Source organism: Heterodontus francisci, chromosome 3, assembly GCF_036365525.1.
Source record: "Heterodontus francisci isolate sHetFra1 chromosome 3, sHetFra1.hap1, whole genome shotgun sequence".
Taxonomy (NCBI): domain Eukaryota; kingdom Metazoa; phylum Chordata; class Chondrichthyes; order Heterodontiformes; family Heterodontidae; genus Heterodontus; species Heterodontus francisci.
Window position 1 is genome coordinate 88887530 of NC_090373.1, and position 18841 is coordinate 88906370.

The following is an 18841-nucleotide window of genomic DNA, read 5'->3' on the forward strand; positions in this document are numbered from 1 at the left end:
GAGCTGTGAGGCTGCGGTGCTAACCACTGCGCTACTGTGGAAAGATCTTCTCTACTTCCACCCGATCAAACTATTTCAAAACCTTAAAGATCTCTATCTGGTCACCCCTCGGCCTTCTCTTTTATAGAGTAAAGAGCCCCAGATTGTTCATTCTTTCCTGATAGTTATAACCTCTCAGTTTTGGTACCATCCTTAGAATTTTTTTTTGCACCTTCTCTATCGTTTTTACAATATGTAGACTAGAACTGTTCACAGCACTCCAACTGTGGTCTAACCAAGATTTGATTTTAACACAACTTCTCGGCTTTACAATTCTGTCCCTTTAGAAATGATCCTCAGTGCTTTGTTTGCTTTTTTAATGGCTTTGTTAACTTGTATCGATATTTTTAGTGATCCATGAATCTGCACCTTTAGATCCCTTTGTTCCTGTACCCCATTCAGACTCTTATTTTCTAAGGATTATGTGGCCTCCTTATTCTTTCTGTCAAAATGCACCACCTCACACTTATCTATATTGAAATTCATCTGCCAATTATATGCCCTTTTTACACATTTATTAAGGTCTTCTGGTATTTTGTCACAGTCCTCCTCAGTGTTAACTTTACCCCCCAACTTGGTGGAATAGAAATCACACCTCTCAGATTTTCATTTGGTAAATGCTTTGTGTAGTCGACTACTGAGCTACACTGACTATGAGAATCCCAGGGTCAGGCCCTGATTTGTGCTCACGTAATTAATCTTATTCATTGCATTTACAGAGATGTTACACCTGACCTTAGTCCTCAGTGGCCCAGGCTAAGGAGTAGCAAATCAGCTTGGGTTGCTACTCATCATTACTATTCAGTGTGAAAGTGCAACTTTGCAAGTATGTGAACACAAAGTGAGCAATGGATTAAGCTCAGCTGTGACACCTTCTCCCAGCTCTTCCCCCACTGTGGTCAATAGCCTGCCAATACTTACTGTCAGAGCTCAGGTATGAAGAATGTCACATGGATCAGGTACTGAATGATTGCCAGTTGTGGAACTGAGTCAGTGTCAGAGATTGGGGGAGAAAATTGAAGGAAAAAAGGATTTATTTTCTGAAATAAATTTTTACACAGGATAGATATGATATGAAGATGTGTTAGGACAGATTGCCAGTGATTAGGATACAACTATGCAGCAGAATGCATGCTCCACCTTTTGACAGACAGATTTGACAAAAGTGACAAAATGTTTCTTGTCTGCCAACTTTGTCCTTCTCACATTCAGTGTATGCAGATATTCAGATTACAGCTTGGTTCCCTTCAGTGCATCCAGCTACAACGTGAAAGAAGTTTGGTCATTTTTTTCCCTCAGTCTCTTTTCCATTTCATTGTTCATTATTTTAAGGTCCTATTTCTAATTGCTTTGAATTTTTTATAACTGCAATCCAATATGTTTTCATTTCTGCCTTTAGGTATTCTTGTAGTAGGGCTGGGGTGGTTTAGTGCCATGTGCTTTTTAGCCATTGTCTGTTTACTGAAGCTTGCTAAGTATATCAACGTTCTAAATCGTATTCCTTCTCCTCCTTTGTGGCAAGTGAGATCCTTCACATGGGAAGATAGTAGTAGGCAGCTGGTCCTCTGTGAAATATGGCACATATATGTTTCAGTGCTGTATCTCTAAACTAAACTAAACTATATAAAGTGTCTTTATTTTGGGGAAGTGGAGAGAAGTAACCTTGATAATTTTCTGTGCTTAGGTTTATGTGTCATGCAAATATGTACAGGGAAGAGTTACAAGCCATCAGCAAAATATATTATAAAAGTGGTAAAAGAAACAAATGGAAATCCAGTAGCAGAGAAGAGCAGAACTTCTTCAAGGTTGGGAACAGGGTCATTAACCTGAAACATTGGGGGGATTTTTATATGGCTGGCAAGAGCAGCTTTTGTGGCAGGCGGGGTGAATTAATTAGGCATGAGCTGATATTTCGCATTCCGAACGACAGGTTCTTTTTTTGAGATTAAGTCAGTGGCGTGCTTGCGGTGATTTGGGGTTCATCCCATCCTGTGGCAGGTTCCAGATTTCCATACCTTCGCATAGCATGAATATTCATTATCTTATCATTATTTCAAATTAAGTCCTACCTGCCAGATTAAGTCAGCAGCATCTGGTTCACGTTCGTTTAAAGGTGGTGTGCACCAGTCAGTTGTGTCTGAAGTCAGTGTCTTTTTTGTCTTGAACTCTTTGCCACAAGGAAGGCCAACAATGAAATAGATATTTGGGTCCAGGCTTGGGACCAGCAAAGGCGATTGCTTTGCGGGGGAGGCAGGGAAGGCATGGGGGGGTGGGTTGTACAGGCTGGGGTCTCAGGTGGGTGCAGGTTGTGGGGTGGGGGGGGTAGCCTTGGAGGACACAGGGGTCTTGGGTGGGTGGAGGTGCATGGGAGAGAATGGTCTAGCGTCCAGGGTATGTACTCGGTGTTGCTGCTGGTGCAGTTGGCTGGGAATGGGAGGGTTGTTTTGAGCAGAAGATTAAAGTGATGGTCATGATGGGCCGAAAGGGAGGGGGAGTCCACGTCGGGGTCCTGTGGGGCGAACTCAGGGTACTGGCTGGCAGATGGAATGGTCACAGTGACAGGGGGCAGTTGGATTTGGTAGGAGGGAAGGCCAAGACTTAGGGTTGGGTATTCTATTGAATCATAGGGAAGTGAATGGGACTCAGTAATGACATGGAGGTGGATAACTGGAGGATCAAGGGTCAGAGTGGGCATATCGATGGTGACGGGTATAGGAACAGGAGGGAGAGATGGCATGTACAAGTTATTAATGATCCGGTCCAAGGTAATGGTGGGGAGGCTCATGGGTCACAGAGGAAAGGTGCAAAGTAACATTAGGTGGGTCAAGGGTGATGAGTACATGCTGGAATGTGAGCAGGAGGAGGGTGAAAGATGAGGAAACTCACCTCGATTGTAATACGCACCATTTTTCCAAACGATACTGGAAACCATGTAGCCATTCAAGGATTGCAAACCGATTGGAAGGAGACCAATGATGGGTGGGTGGATTTCAGGCTGGATACAATGTTAGATGCATAAAAGCTATTTGCTCATTACTTCAATGTTAGAGCTCCGTGACAAAACATGGGTGATTTTTAACACTGGTCTCATTGTAACAGTTGCAAAGCTGCAAAGACATGGGTCTCATACACTCAGTTTTTCTCCTACCACAGGAAGAAGAGCAGAGGATGTGACTGAGGAGGGCTCTTGAAGCTCAGTGACTGATGCCACAACACCAGCAACAGGCAGCACAAGAGGGTGAGGCTGCTCAGAATGATGCCTTTCAGGAAAGGCATTAGAGAAGACAGGCACTGGCGTGTCAGCGCATCCTCAGGACAAGGACAAACTACCTTCAGATTTCAGAGAGGCAATGCCAGAAATGCCTCAGGATGTCACATGAGATGGTAATTGAAATTTATGGGATAATTCAGCATGACCTGTAACCGTATGGTTTTGGTGGGAATCCCATGCCAGTTACCCTCAAGGTGACTGCTGCACTCAATTCTTTTGCTACCGCTACTCTCCAGGGCTCAATGGGTGACATCTGTGGCATCTCACAGGCTGCGACCTATAGGTGCATCAAAGAGGTGACCAATGCCCTATTCCATCATGCCAATGATTTGATCTGTTTCCCAGTAGACGAGGACTGCAAGATCAGCAGCATTCAGCGCCATTGCTCGTTTCCCTAGAGTGCAAGGGGTGATCGACTGCACTCGTGTGGCCATTAGAGCTCCCTGGCACCAGCCTGCTACATTTGTTCATCGCAAAGGCTTTCACTCTTCGAACTTTCAACTTTTGCGACTGCAGGCAAAAAATCATGCAGGTCTGTACTCGTTTCCCAGGGAGTTGTCATGATGTATACATTTTGCGAGACTCACAGCTACCAGGAATGTTTGAAGCACCAGCCCAAGTTGACAGCTGGATTCTGGGTGACAAGGGGTTATCCCCTTTGGACATGAGTAATGACACCAGTGCGGCATCCCCAAAGCGCAGCTGAAGAGTGATACAAGGCTGCTTATGGATTCACCAGAGCCATCACCAAACACACAATTGGCTTGTTGAAAATGCGCTTCCGCTGCCTTGACCGGCCTGGAGTGGCTCTAGTACACACCACAAAGGTCTCACAAATAATCGTCTGCTGTGCACTGCACAACCTGGCAATGCAATGCAGACATATTTTGTATGCAGAGGAATGGGAGGAACAGCAGTCCTCCTCAGATGAGGAAGAGTATGAAGGAGCCTGAGGAGGAGGCCAATAATGTGAATGAGAATTTTATAGCTGTTAGGGCCATGGAGAGACAGGTAAGGGACATCAAAGAGAACCTTACCTTTGAGCATTTCAGCCCAGAATGAGGCACATACCTCATTAAAACTCAACGTAAAAAATCTTCAACTTCACAGAATGTTCACATGCCCCTGTGAGCTGAATCATTTTTGTAATCTAAAATCAGGCCTCGTTTACCATCAGAAATAGAACCTGCAGTGGCAAATGTGCTTCACGCCCTGTCTCTTATAAACTTCATTGTAAATAACCTGTATCTCCATGGAAATAGAGTCCTGCGTTCAGGCATTACCACTCGAACTCAAGCTGCTACACCGTTACAGCAGTTTGATTAGACTGGCACATCAAAACAGATCTGGGCTGCGATGGAGCCACAACAGCTCCTATACAAGGCATGTAAGGGAGGGCCTACAGAACTTACATTGGAAGGCATGTTACTATGGAATACTGTGACAAATCTTCAAGCTACAAGCAGCTGTCATTAAAGACTGAAGGCTCAAACATCAAAGGTAACAACATAATGGTCATTTCCAAAACTCCTTTGTAAGTATGAATGCGTGCAGCCATTAGGCACCAATAATCATTATCCTTTTCAGCTCGGCAACTTCAATCGATAAATGATAATGTATCAAAGATTAAATCAAATAAATGTATTTAAAATATTATCATTTGCAGTTACACTATTTTCAACACCCGTGCCACCTTCATGCTCAAAATTCCTTAATTTTCCTTTTCCTTCTACTACATCTTGGTGCTACCCTGACATTGATAGCTGAGATGGTGGCAGTCTGCCCATTGCACTGCCCTGTTACCCTGGATTACTGTGGTGGACCTCCTCGAGAGGTGTGGGGCCTTGAGGGCTCCATCCTACTGGGGATCTGCAGCACTGGTGCTTGACTATCCTCTGTGTGCTCACCTGCTGGAGGTGAGGAGGTCAATGTCAGGGGGAGGACAGGATGCTGCTTTCCCTGGGGCTGTCCTGAGAGGAAGGCCCCAGGGCAGCTGGCACGCTCTCCTCCTCCATCTGTGTGCACGATGGCACCTGCCTGTTTCCCTGAGGGAAGGAGCACCTGGAGGGAGGTCCAGGTTCCTCAACCCCCTCTCACTTAGACTCTGCCGCATAGAGCCCTCGACAATTGTGAGGGAGTGCAGGTTTGATCGCATATGGCCCAAGTGGTCAACCAGACTTGCCATGGAGATCAGCAAACTCTCCACTGAGGAAGCCATATGCTCATATGCCTGGGACATGGCTGATATCATGGCTTGCACAGACTTTTCCATGGCACACGCAAAGCCACGCATGACCTCTGAACTCTCAACATATTTTCACTGCACACGCAGCAGATTTCTTGTAGCCTCAAAGAGAGGATCATCATGAGAGTGGGGCTTAGCAGGGGCCTGGACCCCAGCAGTCCACTGATTGTCAGGGGACCCGGCTTTTTATTTTTATTTTGGTGTGGGATGTGGGTGTTGCTGGACAGCATTTATTGCCCATCCCTAATTGCCCTTGATCTGAATGGCTTGGTAGACCATTTCAGAGGGCATTTTAACAGTCAACTACATTGCTGTGGGTCTAGAGTTACATGTAAGGTAAGGACAGCATGTAAGGTAACCAGGTAAGGACAGCATATTTCCTTCCCTAAAGGATATTAGTGAATCCAATGGGTTTTTACAACAATCAACAATAGTTTCATGGTCACCATTAGACTTGCTTTTAATTCCAGATTTATTATTTGAATTCAAATTTCACCATCTGCCATGGTGGGATTCGAACCCATGTCCCCAGAACACTAGCTGGACTCTGGATTACTACACCACTGCCTCCCCATAACCCGACTGGCACATGCTCCCTCATCTGCTGGGACGTGTCTGTGTCGTGCCCACCAGATTGTGACCCTGATTCTAATCTCAAAGCCCCGGTGGACCGTGTGGATCTATCTGTGCTGGCGGCGGTGGTATAAGAGGCAGGTGATGATGCACCCTCTGGGACATTAGTGGCATCTTCTCCAGAGGCATTGTTTCGTGCTTCGCGACGATCCATCGCTCAAGTGATTTCAATATGATAAAAGAGGATCTGGCCAAAGTGGACTGGGAGCAGCTACTTGTAGGAAAGTCTACATCAGACCAGTGGGAGGCATTCAAAAAGGAAATAGTTTGAGTTCAGGGCCAACATGTTCCCTTAGAGGTGAAGGGTAAGACCAACAAGTCCAGGGAACCCTAGATGTCAAGGGATATAGAGAATTGGATAAGGAAGAAAAAGGAGGCAGATTCAGAGTGCTGAAAACAGGGGAGGCCCTAGAGGAGTATAGAAAGTGTAGGGGAGGTACAAAAAAAAGTAATTAGGAGAGTGAAGAGGGGACATGAAAAAACACTGGTGGGCAAGATAAAAGAAAATCCCAAGGCGTTTTCGAAGTATATTAAGGGCAAGAGGATAACCAGGGAAAGAATAGGGCCCATTAGGGACCAAGGTGGCAATCTGTGTGTGGAGCCGAAGGACATAGGTGAGGTTTTAAATGATTACTTTTCACCTGTGTTCACTATGGAGAAGGACGATGTAGGTGTAGAGATCAGGGAGGGGGATTGTGATATACTTGAACAAATTAGCATTGAAAGGGAGGAAGTATTAGCTGTTTCAGCAGGCTTAAAAGTGTATAACTCTCCAGGCCCAGATGAGATGTATCCCAGGCTGTTACGTGAGGCAAGGGAGGAGATAGCAGGGGCTCTGACACGAATTTTCAAATTCTCGCTGGCCACAGGAGAGGTACTAGAGGACTGGAGGACAGCGAATGTGGTACCATTATTCAAGAAGGGTAGCAAGGATAAACCAAGTAATTACAGGCCAGTGAGTTTAACATCAGTGGTAGAGAAACTATTGAAAAAAATTCTGAGGGACAGGATTAATTTCCACTTGGAGAGGTAGGGATTAATCAAGGATAGTCAGCATGGCTTTGTCAGGGGTAGATCGTGTCTAATAAACTTGATTGAATTTTTCGAGGAGGTAACTAGATGTGTAGATGAGGGTAAAGCAGTTGATGTAGTCTACATGGACTTCAGTAAGGCTTTTGATAAGGTCCTGCATGGGAGATTGGTTAAGAAGGTAAGAGCCCATGGGATCCAGGGCAATTTGGCAAATTGGATCCAAAATTGGCTTAGTGGCAGGAGGCAGAGGGTAATGGTCAAGGGTTGTTTTTGCAAGTGGAAGCCTGTGACCAGTGGTGTACCACAGAGATCGATGCTGGGACCCTTGCTGTTTATAGTGTACATTAATGATTTAGATGTGAATATAGGAAGTATGATCAGTAAGTTCACAGAGGACATGTAAATTGGTGGTGTCATAAATAATGAGGAAGAAAGCCTTAGATTACAGGATGATATAGATGGGCTGGTAAAATGGGCAGAGCAGTGGCAAATGGAATTTAATCCTGAGAAGTGTGAGGTGATGCATTTTGGGAGGACTAACAAGGCAAGGGAATATACAATGGACGGTAGGACCCTAGGAAGTACAGAGGATCAGAGGGACCTTGATGTACTTGTCCATAGATCACTGAAGGCAGCAGCACAGGTAGATAAGGTAGTTAGGAAAGCATATGATATACTTGCCTTTATTAGCCGGGGCATAGAATATAAGAGCAGGGAGGTTATGATGGAGCTGTAAAAATTGCTAGTTAGGCCACAGCTGGAGTATTGTGTACAGTTCTGGGCACCACACATCCAGAAGGATGTGATTGCACTGGAGAGGATGCAGAGGAGATTCACCAGGATCTTGCCTGGGCTGGAGCATTTCAGCTATGAAGAGAGACTGAAAAGGCAAGGGTTGTTTTCCTTAGAACAGAGAAGGCTGAGGAGGGACCTGATTGAGGTATACGAAATTATGAGGGGCATTGATAGGGTAGATAGGAAGAAACTTTTTCCCTTAGCGGAGGGGTCAATAACCAGAGGGCATTGATTTAAGGTAAGGGGCAGGAGGTTTAGACGGGATTTGAGGAAAACAATTTTCACCCAGAGGGTGGTTGGAACCTGGAACACACTGCCTGAAGGGGTGGTAGAGGCAAGAACCCTCACAACATTTAAGAAGTATTTAGATGAGCACTTGAAATGCCATAGCATACAAGGTCATGGGCCAAGTGCTGGAAAATGGGATTAGAATAGATAAGCTTGATTGACAGTGCAGACACAGTGGGCTGAAGGGCCTGTTTCTGTGCTGTATAACTCTATGACTCTATGAGTGCAGGCATCTGCAATGGAAAACAAACAGAAGCACATTAAGCATCATCACAGCATGAGGTCGACACTTTTTCACACGTTCCTCCTGTGTTCTGGCTGCAACAGTAAAGTTGACACTTCATCCTTATGCCTTGGCGATCCTGCCTCGTTGTCTGCAATCACTGCCTCCCTCCTCTCCAAGTATCTCTGCCTCCTCCTCTGCTGGAGGATTCTTATGTCAGGCACTCCTCCACTTATTTTGGTCCACTCCCTTTGGTTATGGGTCTGTTTTCCTGCAGGTGAAAGTGCAGATTTAATGATATGTCAAATGATGTCCCACACCCATTATCTACATGCATCAACATCACTCGTTCTGGACTGTCAGTCACACACTGCATCTAAGCACAAACGGACGCCAGACTTTCACATTCTGCAGAATCAATTGATTTATGGCACTGAAGCTGAACGCTCTTTTGAACACATGCTATGACTGCCCATTGTCATTAACACACTCTCACAGAGCCAAGGAGAAAAACACTAGTGCAGCTTCAGCAACATCACTTACCCTCACCGATCTGAGTAAATCATTGACCCGTTTCCGACACTGAACTCAGGTTCTACCCATTATCCCACAGTTCGACACCTCCTCCGCCACCTCCATCCAGGCTGCCTTGTTCAGGCAGGGTGGGGGGGGGGTCTTCTGAGTCCATCCATCACCTTGGGAAGAGAACCTCCCACCTCTTCCTTGGAGGGGAACCTGCATGTAGGTATCACTGAACCTTGGGGTGGGACGCTGTCTGCTGGCTGCCATTGGTGTGGGTGGTGATGGTGACAGAAGTCAAATCTGAAGGGGAGTTGGTGCTGGGGTGGGAGAGATTCCAATGGATGGGGAAGGGCAAAAAATTTTATACAGCAATATTAATTATTATCTGCAGACGATGAAATAACGGGCAGGCTGCTGATCTGCCAGTCTTACAATGCAGAATGATTGATAGCCGTGGTATTAATTGTGCTTTGAAGAATGACACAGCTAGTTCTAGCAATGAAAATCTGTCCCTGCCGCATGATCACACATGTCTCCCATGCCCGTCGCTGGAACAGTAATTTACATTTGTAATCTCATGGGAAACGGCAATAAGGGCAGAAGCAGAAGTGTGGGCAACTTCCGGTTCTTCTGTCGGAAACGCCGCGAGATGCATAAAATATCACCCATTAACTCTGATTCCCTCTTCATACACGCTGCCAAACCTGCTGAGTATTTCCAGTAGTTTTTGTTTTTATTTCAGATTTCTAGCATTTGTAGTATTTTGCTTTTCCATTGTGATCACCTCTGCTTGGAAAAAGCACACTGTTGCTGAATAAAGTTTTTTTTTTTCCTCCTCATCTATTTAGAGCTTCCAGTTCTTGCTGGGTTTAGATTTATGGATGCCAAGATCCCTTTTGTGTCTCCCCAAGTGGCCATCTTTGATGTGTGAGCTGAGACATGGAGGCTGGGATTATCCTCTTTGTGGCAGAGTTCCAGCAGAGCATGAACTCCACCTGCTCTTCAGATCCACTCCAAACCCTTGACCCATTTCCCTGGGTCACAGCCTTGTTATTGGTGCATGACGAGCTCCCTGCAGGAATTCCGCCACCAAGATGGAGCCCACAGTCGGCACTGACGGAAAAACCAGTGCTGCTGCAGTGGGACCACTGGTGTAAATGAAGCAACAATGGTCTTAAAGTGACAGCAGTGCCTTGAAGGTGGCAGCAGCTGCCGACGTTTATTTAGACTTTCAATTTTCATAATCTTGCCTGATTTTATAGAATCATAGAAAAGTTATGGCACAGAAGGAGGCCATTCAGCCCACCATGTCTGGGCCAGCTTAAAAAACTAGCTTCCCAATCTAATCCCACCTTCCATCACCTGATCCGTAGCTTTGCAGGTTACAGCACTTCTGGTCCATGTCCAGGTACCTTTTAAATGAGTTGAGGGTTTCTGCCTGCTCAACCGTTCCGGGCAGTGAATTCTTGACACCCACCATCCTCTGGGTGAAAACTTTTTTTCTCATGTCCCCTCTATTCCTTCTACCAATCACATTAAATCTGTGCCCCCTGGTAATTGACCTCTCCGGTAGGGAAAACAGGTCCTTCCTGTCTACTCTATTTAGGCCCCTCATAATTTTGTACACCTCAATTAAGTCATCCCACAGCCTCCTCTGTTCCAAGGAAAACAACCCTAGCTGATTCAATCTTTCCTCATAGCTGCAACTTTCAAGCCCTGGCAACATCTCCTTTGTACTCTCTTCAGAGCAATTATGTCCTTCCTGTAATGTTGTGACCAGAACTGTTTGCAATACTCCAGCTGTGGCCTAACCAGCGTTTTCTACAGTTCCAGCATTACATCCCTGCTTTTGTATTCTATACCTCAGTCAATAAAGGAAAGCATTCCATATGCCTTCTTCACCACTCTATCTACGTGTCCTACCACCTCCAGGGACCTGTGGACATGCACTCCAAGGTCTCTCCCTTCTTCTACTCCTCCTAATATCCTCCCTTTTATTGTGTATTCCCTTGCTTTATTTGCCATCCCCAAATGCATTACCTCACACTTCTCCAGCTTGAATTCCATTCGCCACTTTTCCATCCACTCAACCAAACCATTAATATAATTCTGGAGTCTACAGCTATCCTCTTTACTATCAACTACACGGCCAATTTTTGTGTCATCTGCAAATCTCCCTATCATTAATTTTTAGCTAGGAAACCAGAGGAACACCATGTTCTTCAAATAGAGCCATGGGACTTTTGCCATACACCTGGACAGGCAGATGTACAAAGAAAGAATTTTCAATATTTCAGTAATAGCACTGAAAAAACAGCCCATGTCATTTTCCTGAAGACCAACTGCAGAAGTATTTATGCATTCTTAACTGGTTTCAAATGCAGGAGGTTTTGTTTATGGTTCAGCTGCTAATGAGAGCAGGTACCTCACCCACACAGATCAAAGTGATCCCAGGTTCAATTCCTACTCTATGTTATCAGCTGGTCTCAATGCCAAGATTGATTATGGAGCATTACAATTGACCACACTCCACCTGAGTTTGAGATAGGAAAAATGGTCCAGTTATCTAGTTTTAATGCCTATCCTGTGATCCCTCCTGATAGTAAGCCTGTGTTGATAGTGGGTCAGGACAGATCTAAGCTGATTATACTATCCCTGTTAAAGGATAGCCTGCTGACTCTCAGGCCAAGACTCTTCTCTGCCAGTGTGAAGGGCACAAAGGGCACAAAATTCTTGAACTACATTCAAGAGAACTTTTTTAGCCAGCATGTAACAAGTCCAACAAATCTTCCACATTTAAGTCCAAATCATTAATATATACCACAAACAGCAAGAGACCCAACACTGAACCCTGTGGAATGCCACTAGAAACCGCTTTCCATTCGCAAAAACCACTACTCTTTGTTTCCTGTCACTGAGCCAATTTTGGATCCAACTTGCCACATTCCCCTGCATCCCATGGGCTTTCATTTTTCTGACCAGTCTGCCATGTGAGACTTGTCAAATGCCTGACTAAAATCTATGTAGACGACATCCACTGCACGACCCTCATCAATCCTCCTTGTTACTTCCTCAAAAAATTCAATCAAGTTCGTAAGACATGACCTTCCCTTAACAAATCCATGCTGACTATCTCTGATTAATCCGTGCCTTTCTAAGTGGCAGTTTATCCTGTCTCTCAGAATTGATTCTAGTAATTTACCCACCATCAAGATCAGACTGATTGGCTGTAATTATTTGGTCTATCCCTTGCACCCTTTTTAAACAATGATACAATGTTCGCAGACTTCTAATCCTCTGGTACCTCTCCTGTATCTGGTGAGGATTTGAAGATGATCCTCAGTGCATCTGCTATTTCCTCTCTGGCTTCCTTTAAGAACCTGGGATGCAATTCATCTGGCCCAGGTGATTTATTCACTTTCAAGGATGTCAGACCCTCTAGTACTGGCTCTCTCATTATGCTTATCATATCTAATATTTCACACTCCTCCTCTTTTACTACAATGTCAGTATCAACCCTCTCCTTTGTGAAGGCAGAGACAAAAAACTCAATAAGAACCCTGTTCACATCTTCTGCATCCACGCATAAGTTCCCTTGTACATCTCTGATAGGCCTTACCCTCTCCTTAGTTATCCTCTTGCTGTTAATGTACTGATAAAACATCTTTGGGTTTTTCTTGATTTTACCTGCAATAATTTTTCACGTCCTCTCTTTGCTTTCCGAATTTCCTTTTTTACTTCATCCCTGCACTTTCTGTACTTATCTGGCTTTCTAAAGTAGTAAGATTTTTATGACCATCATAAACTTTCTTTTTCTACTTTATCTTACCCTGTAGACTTCTAGATAACCAAGGAGCTCTAGATAAAAAGGTTCTCTTGAATGTAATTCAAGAATTTTGTGCCCTTCACACTGGCAGAGCAGAGTCTTGGCCTGAGAGTCAGCAGGCTATCCTTTAACAGGGATAGTATAACCAGCTTAGATCTGTCCTCACCCACTATCAACACAGGCTTACTATCCATCACAGGATAGGCATTGAAACTAGATACCTGGACCATTTTTCCTGTCTCAAACTCAGGTGAAGTGTGGCCAATTGTAATGCCCCATAATCAATCTTGCAGTTGAGACCAGCTAATAAGGAATTGAAATAAAAGCAAAATACTGCAGATGCTGGAAATCTGAAACAAAAACAAGAAATGCTGGATTCACTCAGCAGGTCTGGCAGCATCTGTGGAAAGAGAAGCAGAGTTAACGTTTCGGGTCAGTGACCCTTCTTCGGAACTTCGGTTCCGAAGAAGGGTCACTGACCCGAAATGTTAACCCTGCTTCTCTTTCCACAGATGCTGCCAGACCTGCTGAGTGAATCCAGCATTTCTTGTTTTTGTTGTAATAAGGAATTGAACCTGGGATCACTTTAATCTGTATGGGTGAGGTACCTGCTCTCATTAGCAGCTGAACCATAAGCAAAACCTCCTGCATTTGAAACCAGTTAAGAATGCATAAATACTTCTGCAGTCGGTCTTCAGGCAATAGATATGGGCTGTTTTTTCAGTGCTATTACTGAATTATTGAAAATTCTTTCTTTTGTACATCTGCCTGTCCAGGTGTATGGCAAAAATCCCATGGCTCTATTTGAAGAACATGGTGTTCCCCTGGTTTCCTAGCTAAAAATTAATCCCTTAATCAACATTAAGTGGCCATTTATCTCATTTGCTGTTTTGGGGGCCTTGCTGTGATGGCTATGTTTGTGCACAAATCAAGTGATTACACTTTAGAAGTAATTCATGGCTGTGAAGGCTTTGAGGCACCCTGAATTTGTGAAAGGTGCAATAGTTATGAATGCTGGACTTTGTAATATCGTTATGTTTTAAAAACTGAGATCTTTAATGCAGTGTAAAATGGACATTCGGAGGAAACATGTGACCTCATACAAAATCTGCCCAGAGGCAAGCCAGGGGTCTTGGTTACCATAAGAACAAGGAATCCAAATCAAAGACCCTTTTGAAAGTAGGGTGCATGGTTGTAACTCTTCGAGGACAGTGGGTTTCTCTCTCCTAGACTCCCAGTTTGTAAATAGGGAGCAATCTTTAACACCTGGAAACAAAAGAAGCCCAGGTGGTTTTGCTGCGGTCAGGCTTATGGTCTCTGAAAGTTGTCAAAGACAAGTTTAGTTGTTATAATAAAAGTCTTAAAACATGTAATCTTGTCATGTGATTCTTTAATCAGTCACTGGGAAGTTCATATCTCTTGTTTTAAAGTTGGTGATCTCTACTTAGGTTGTAACAAATTGGGGGCTCATCCAGGATTTGAATCGTTTACAATTACATATTAAATGGGTTCACTGGAATTTTACGGAGTTTAAGCAAATAAGATTTCACATTTACTTTGGTTGGGTTCACTGGAAAATCAACATGAGTCCCATCAATGTAAAAGAATTTTTTCAGAGAACAGATTTGACTCTCAGTTTATTGCAGCAATTTGATGTAACACCTAAAGGACAGTGGGTTTCTCTCTCCTAGACTCCCAGTTTGTAAACAGGGAGCCAGGGGCTCTAAAATGCAGATTTGAGATGTAATTTTTATCACCTGGAAACAAAGGAAAGCCTGGATGGTGTTGCTACTGGTATGAAACTGCTTCCCTTTTTAAAATATTTTTGAGGACTTGTGTTTAAAAATTGTGGAAATTGATTCATTTGAAAGACTGAAGAGATTCCATATATGCTTTTTAAAGGTCACTGGAAGGACTTGAGATTTTGTTTAAAAACAAACCCTTACTGAAACTCACATGTCTTAAGCTAAGTGAATAGCAGGAGCCTTGGTGACTAGGGGAGTTGTTTACAGAGAAGCGACATGTCAAGACTTATGGTGGTCAAAAGTTGGTTTTGTTTTGAGTCATTTGGGAGTAAGCCTGCTAAGAGAGAAGCCACCTTTTCCCACCTCTTTGAGAAACCCTGAGAATCCAGTGTGATAGCTGAAATCCCTGATGCTGCATTTCTCTTGGAAAGCCTTCCAGACTAATCCTCGACGTCGCCTGAAAAGAACAGCTCCAAAAACATCCCAGTAAGAGCCGTCTTTGAGTATCTGGATGCCAGACTAAAAGGGCCAGCAGAGAATGTCACATATCTTATCCTTTTTTTCTTCAAGAATTAACAAGCATTTGGACAAAGATTTTTTGTCCTTTTTGTAAAGCGATCTCTGCAGAGAAAAACTTCTTTATTTTTTTCTTCAACCTGTGGGTGTGTGTGTGTTGGGTTAATTTGGAAGGGAACTTTCATATTTCAACCTGTGTGTTAATAAGCTTTGCATCTTTATTAAAGAAGTTTTGGTTTATAATAAATTACTAATTTTGCTGTTTATTAAAGAAACCTGGTTGGTGGATTTTATTTTGAAACAAAAATAAAGTATATAATTGGTAACTGGGTAAAACATTTAAATATATGTTGTGACCCGTGGAGAAGTGGAGCTAGAGAAAGACAGTGCACTACTCCTACCTTGGTCATAACACTAGGGTCAGGCTTATGGGCTGAGAATTGTCAAAGGTAAACAACTATTGACGTTTGGTCTGGATAAATCTGAAAGGTTTTCCTAGGTCTGGGATTGAAAAGGAAGAAACAAAGACCAGCAGTTAGCTGCGCAGCCTGAAGAGAGAGAGAGAAAGAATAGTGAGCTGTTTCAGGGGAGCAGCTGCTCCCTGACCACCAATACAGCAAAAAGCGCTAAGGTTTGTACCCCATTCGAAGGCTTGAGGTTTACAGGGGAGAAAAGAGCAATGGGATCATCAGAGATCGCCTTATTAATGGAAGTCCAATTGAATGTGCTCGGAAGAAGTGAGCGAAGAGGATGCTAGCTTTGAGAAGGGCATTGGGAGATCCAATCCATGGCAGCTGGAGGAGTTTGGGACTTTTAACTTCAAGGATGCCTTTTTCACTGAGAACACTGTAACATATAAATGTGGTGTGGGGTTTTTGAGTGATAATAAATTAATGGGATATACCTTTTTTAATTTAATGTATTAGCTACCAAAAAAAAGACAGAGGCGCAAGGGGAGAGCCAACTGTGTAACAACCCCGATGAACAAATTTCTCTGCAGCACCTGTGGAAGAGCCTATCACTCTAGAATTGGCCTTTATAGCCACTCCAGGCGCTGCTTCACAAACCACTGACCACCTCCAGGCGCTTATCCATTGTCTCTCGAGATAAGGAGGCCAAAGAACAGAACATTAGTAACCTACTAAGAATCTTTTAGTTAATGTTAATTTTTAGTTAAGTTGTAATAGTTAAAGTCTTAGAACGTGAAATCTTGTGTGATTCTTTAATCGGTTACTGGGAAGTTCATATCTCTGGTTTCAAAGCTAATTTGATAATTTATTGTTGCGTTGTAGGGTTTGTATTAGTAGTGGTGTAGGGCATTCTAGAGAAAGTCTTAGACTCCGGTAAAAGTTAACGAACAACTCTTTATTATTTACAGTTACTATATACACTCTCCATAAGCCACCTAAGCTAGCATCCTTTGTACTGCTATACCTTCTTCTTCTCCAGCCTATCTCATGTGACTGTTACACCATCACTCATACAGTGGGAGGGGTCTCTCTCACAGTCTTCAGTATTAACCCTTTACATCCTTATACTACATTTATCATATAGTTACAATCAGTGTTCAATTAATTAATCAAATTTAGGGGATAAAGTTAAAATGATTCCAGGATTCTATAAGGGAAAGGAACATTGAAGGATTCTGCATTTATTAGTTAATTAAAATCTGAGGAATATAGATAATATGAGTTAAGTGAAACGTTTCAGTTAATTCACTATAAAATAAATTATCAGCACAAGAGCAGCAGCTGATTAGTGAGTAGCTGGTGAGTCTCTATTTACTTATGTCTTAAGTTTATTTCTGTTGTTAGTTTATAGTCTGATTAATAGAGGTATAGCGTGCACCTCCAGTTACATGTGGGAACTCCAGATCGCTTCTCATGTTTTGAACAACCACCTGTGCAGGCAGTGTCGTCAAGTAGCACAGCTCAAGCTCTGGTTTCAGAGCTTGAGCAGCAGCTGGCGTCACTGTGGTGCATCCGCGAGGTTGAGAGTTTTGTGGATAGCACATTTCTGGATGAGGTCACCCTGCAGCTTGAGGTTATGCAGGCAGAGAGGAAATGGGTGATTGCCAGACAGTCAAGGAGGGCCAGGCAGGTAATGCAGGAATCCTTGCAGTGCATCTCACTCCAACCGGTATTCAATTCTGAATACTGGTGAGAGTGATGGTTCCTGTAGGGAGTGCAGCTACAACCAATTCCACAGCACCACTGCTGGCTTTGCTGTACAGGGAGGCAGGATGAATATGGGGAAATCAATATTAATAGGGGACTGTATAGTTAGGGGAACAGACAGGTATTTCTGCAGCCTCAGATATGAATCCAGAATGATATGTTGCTTCCCTAGTGCCAGGGAAAAGGATTTCATGAACAGCTGCAGAGCACTCGAAGGGGGAGGGTGAACAGCCAATGATCATGGTCCATATTGGTACTAACAACATAGATAGAAAGAGGAATAAGGTCTTACATGCAGCTTTTAGGGTTCTAGGAAAAAAACTAGCAACCAGGACCTCAAAGGTAGTAACCTCCACATTACTTATGGTGCCACGCATTAGTGAGTATAGCAATAGGAAGTTAGACCAGATGAATACGTGGCTGGCGAGATGGTACAAGAGGGAGTGCTTTAGATTCCTGGGAGATTGGGACCGGTTTTGGGGTACATGGGAGTTATACAGGCCAGACAGGTTGTACCTGAACAGAGCTGGGACCAATGTCCTTGTGGGGCAGTTTGCTGGCACTATTGGGAAGGTTTAAGCTAACTTGGGGGTGGGAACCAGGAAGTAACATCATAAAGGAAAATTCTGCACACAGAATTGAGAGACAGATAGCACTAGAGTAGAAATAGTAAGGCATTAAATTGTGTTAGAGGAAGAGGGAATGCAATAAGGTCTAAATTAGATTTACTGTGCGTGTATGCGAGTACACAGAGTTTGGTAAATAAGGTTGGTGAGCTGCAGGCACAGATAGCCACATGAAAATATGATATTATGGTGATAATGGAGTCCTGGCTCAAAAAAGGGCAGGACTGGGTACTAAATATTCCTGGATACAAAGTGTTCAAGAAAGATAGGGAGGGAAGGAAAGAAAGGATGAGGGGTGACCATATTAAGGAAAATATTGCAGTTCTGGAGAGAGAAAAAATGTCCTAGAGGTGTCAAGGACAGAAATGTATTCAATTAAAGCTAAGAAAATAAATAGAGGTATCATTACACTACTGGATGTATTCTATTGGCAACCAACTAGTGGGAAAGATATAGAGGAACAAATTTGCAAGGAAATTAGAGTGGTGCAAAAACTATAGAGCAGTTATAATGGGGGACTTTAATTATTCTAATATAGACTGGGATAGTAATACTGTAAAGGGCAGAGAGGGGAAAGAGTTTCTGAAGTGCATTGAGCAGAATTTCCGAGATCAGTATGTTTCCAACCCAATGAGGAAGGAGCCATTGCTGGATCTGGTTCTAGGGAATGAGGTGAATGCAGTGAACAGAATGTCAAATGTGAACATTTAGGATACAGTGATCATTGTACCACAAGTTTACGTTAGCTATGGAAAAGGACAAGGAGTAATCCAGAATAAAAATAATTAATTGGGGGAGGGCCAATTTCAATGGGGTGACAACAAATCTGGCCGAGGTAAACTGGAATCAAAGATTTGCAGTTTTGCCTGCTATAGAACAATGGGCTGCCTTAAACAGGCAATG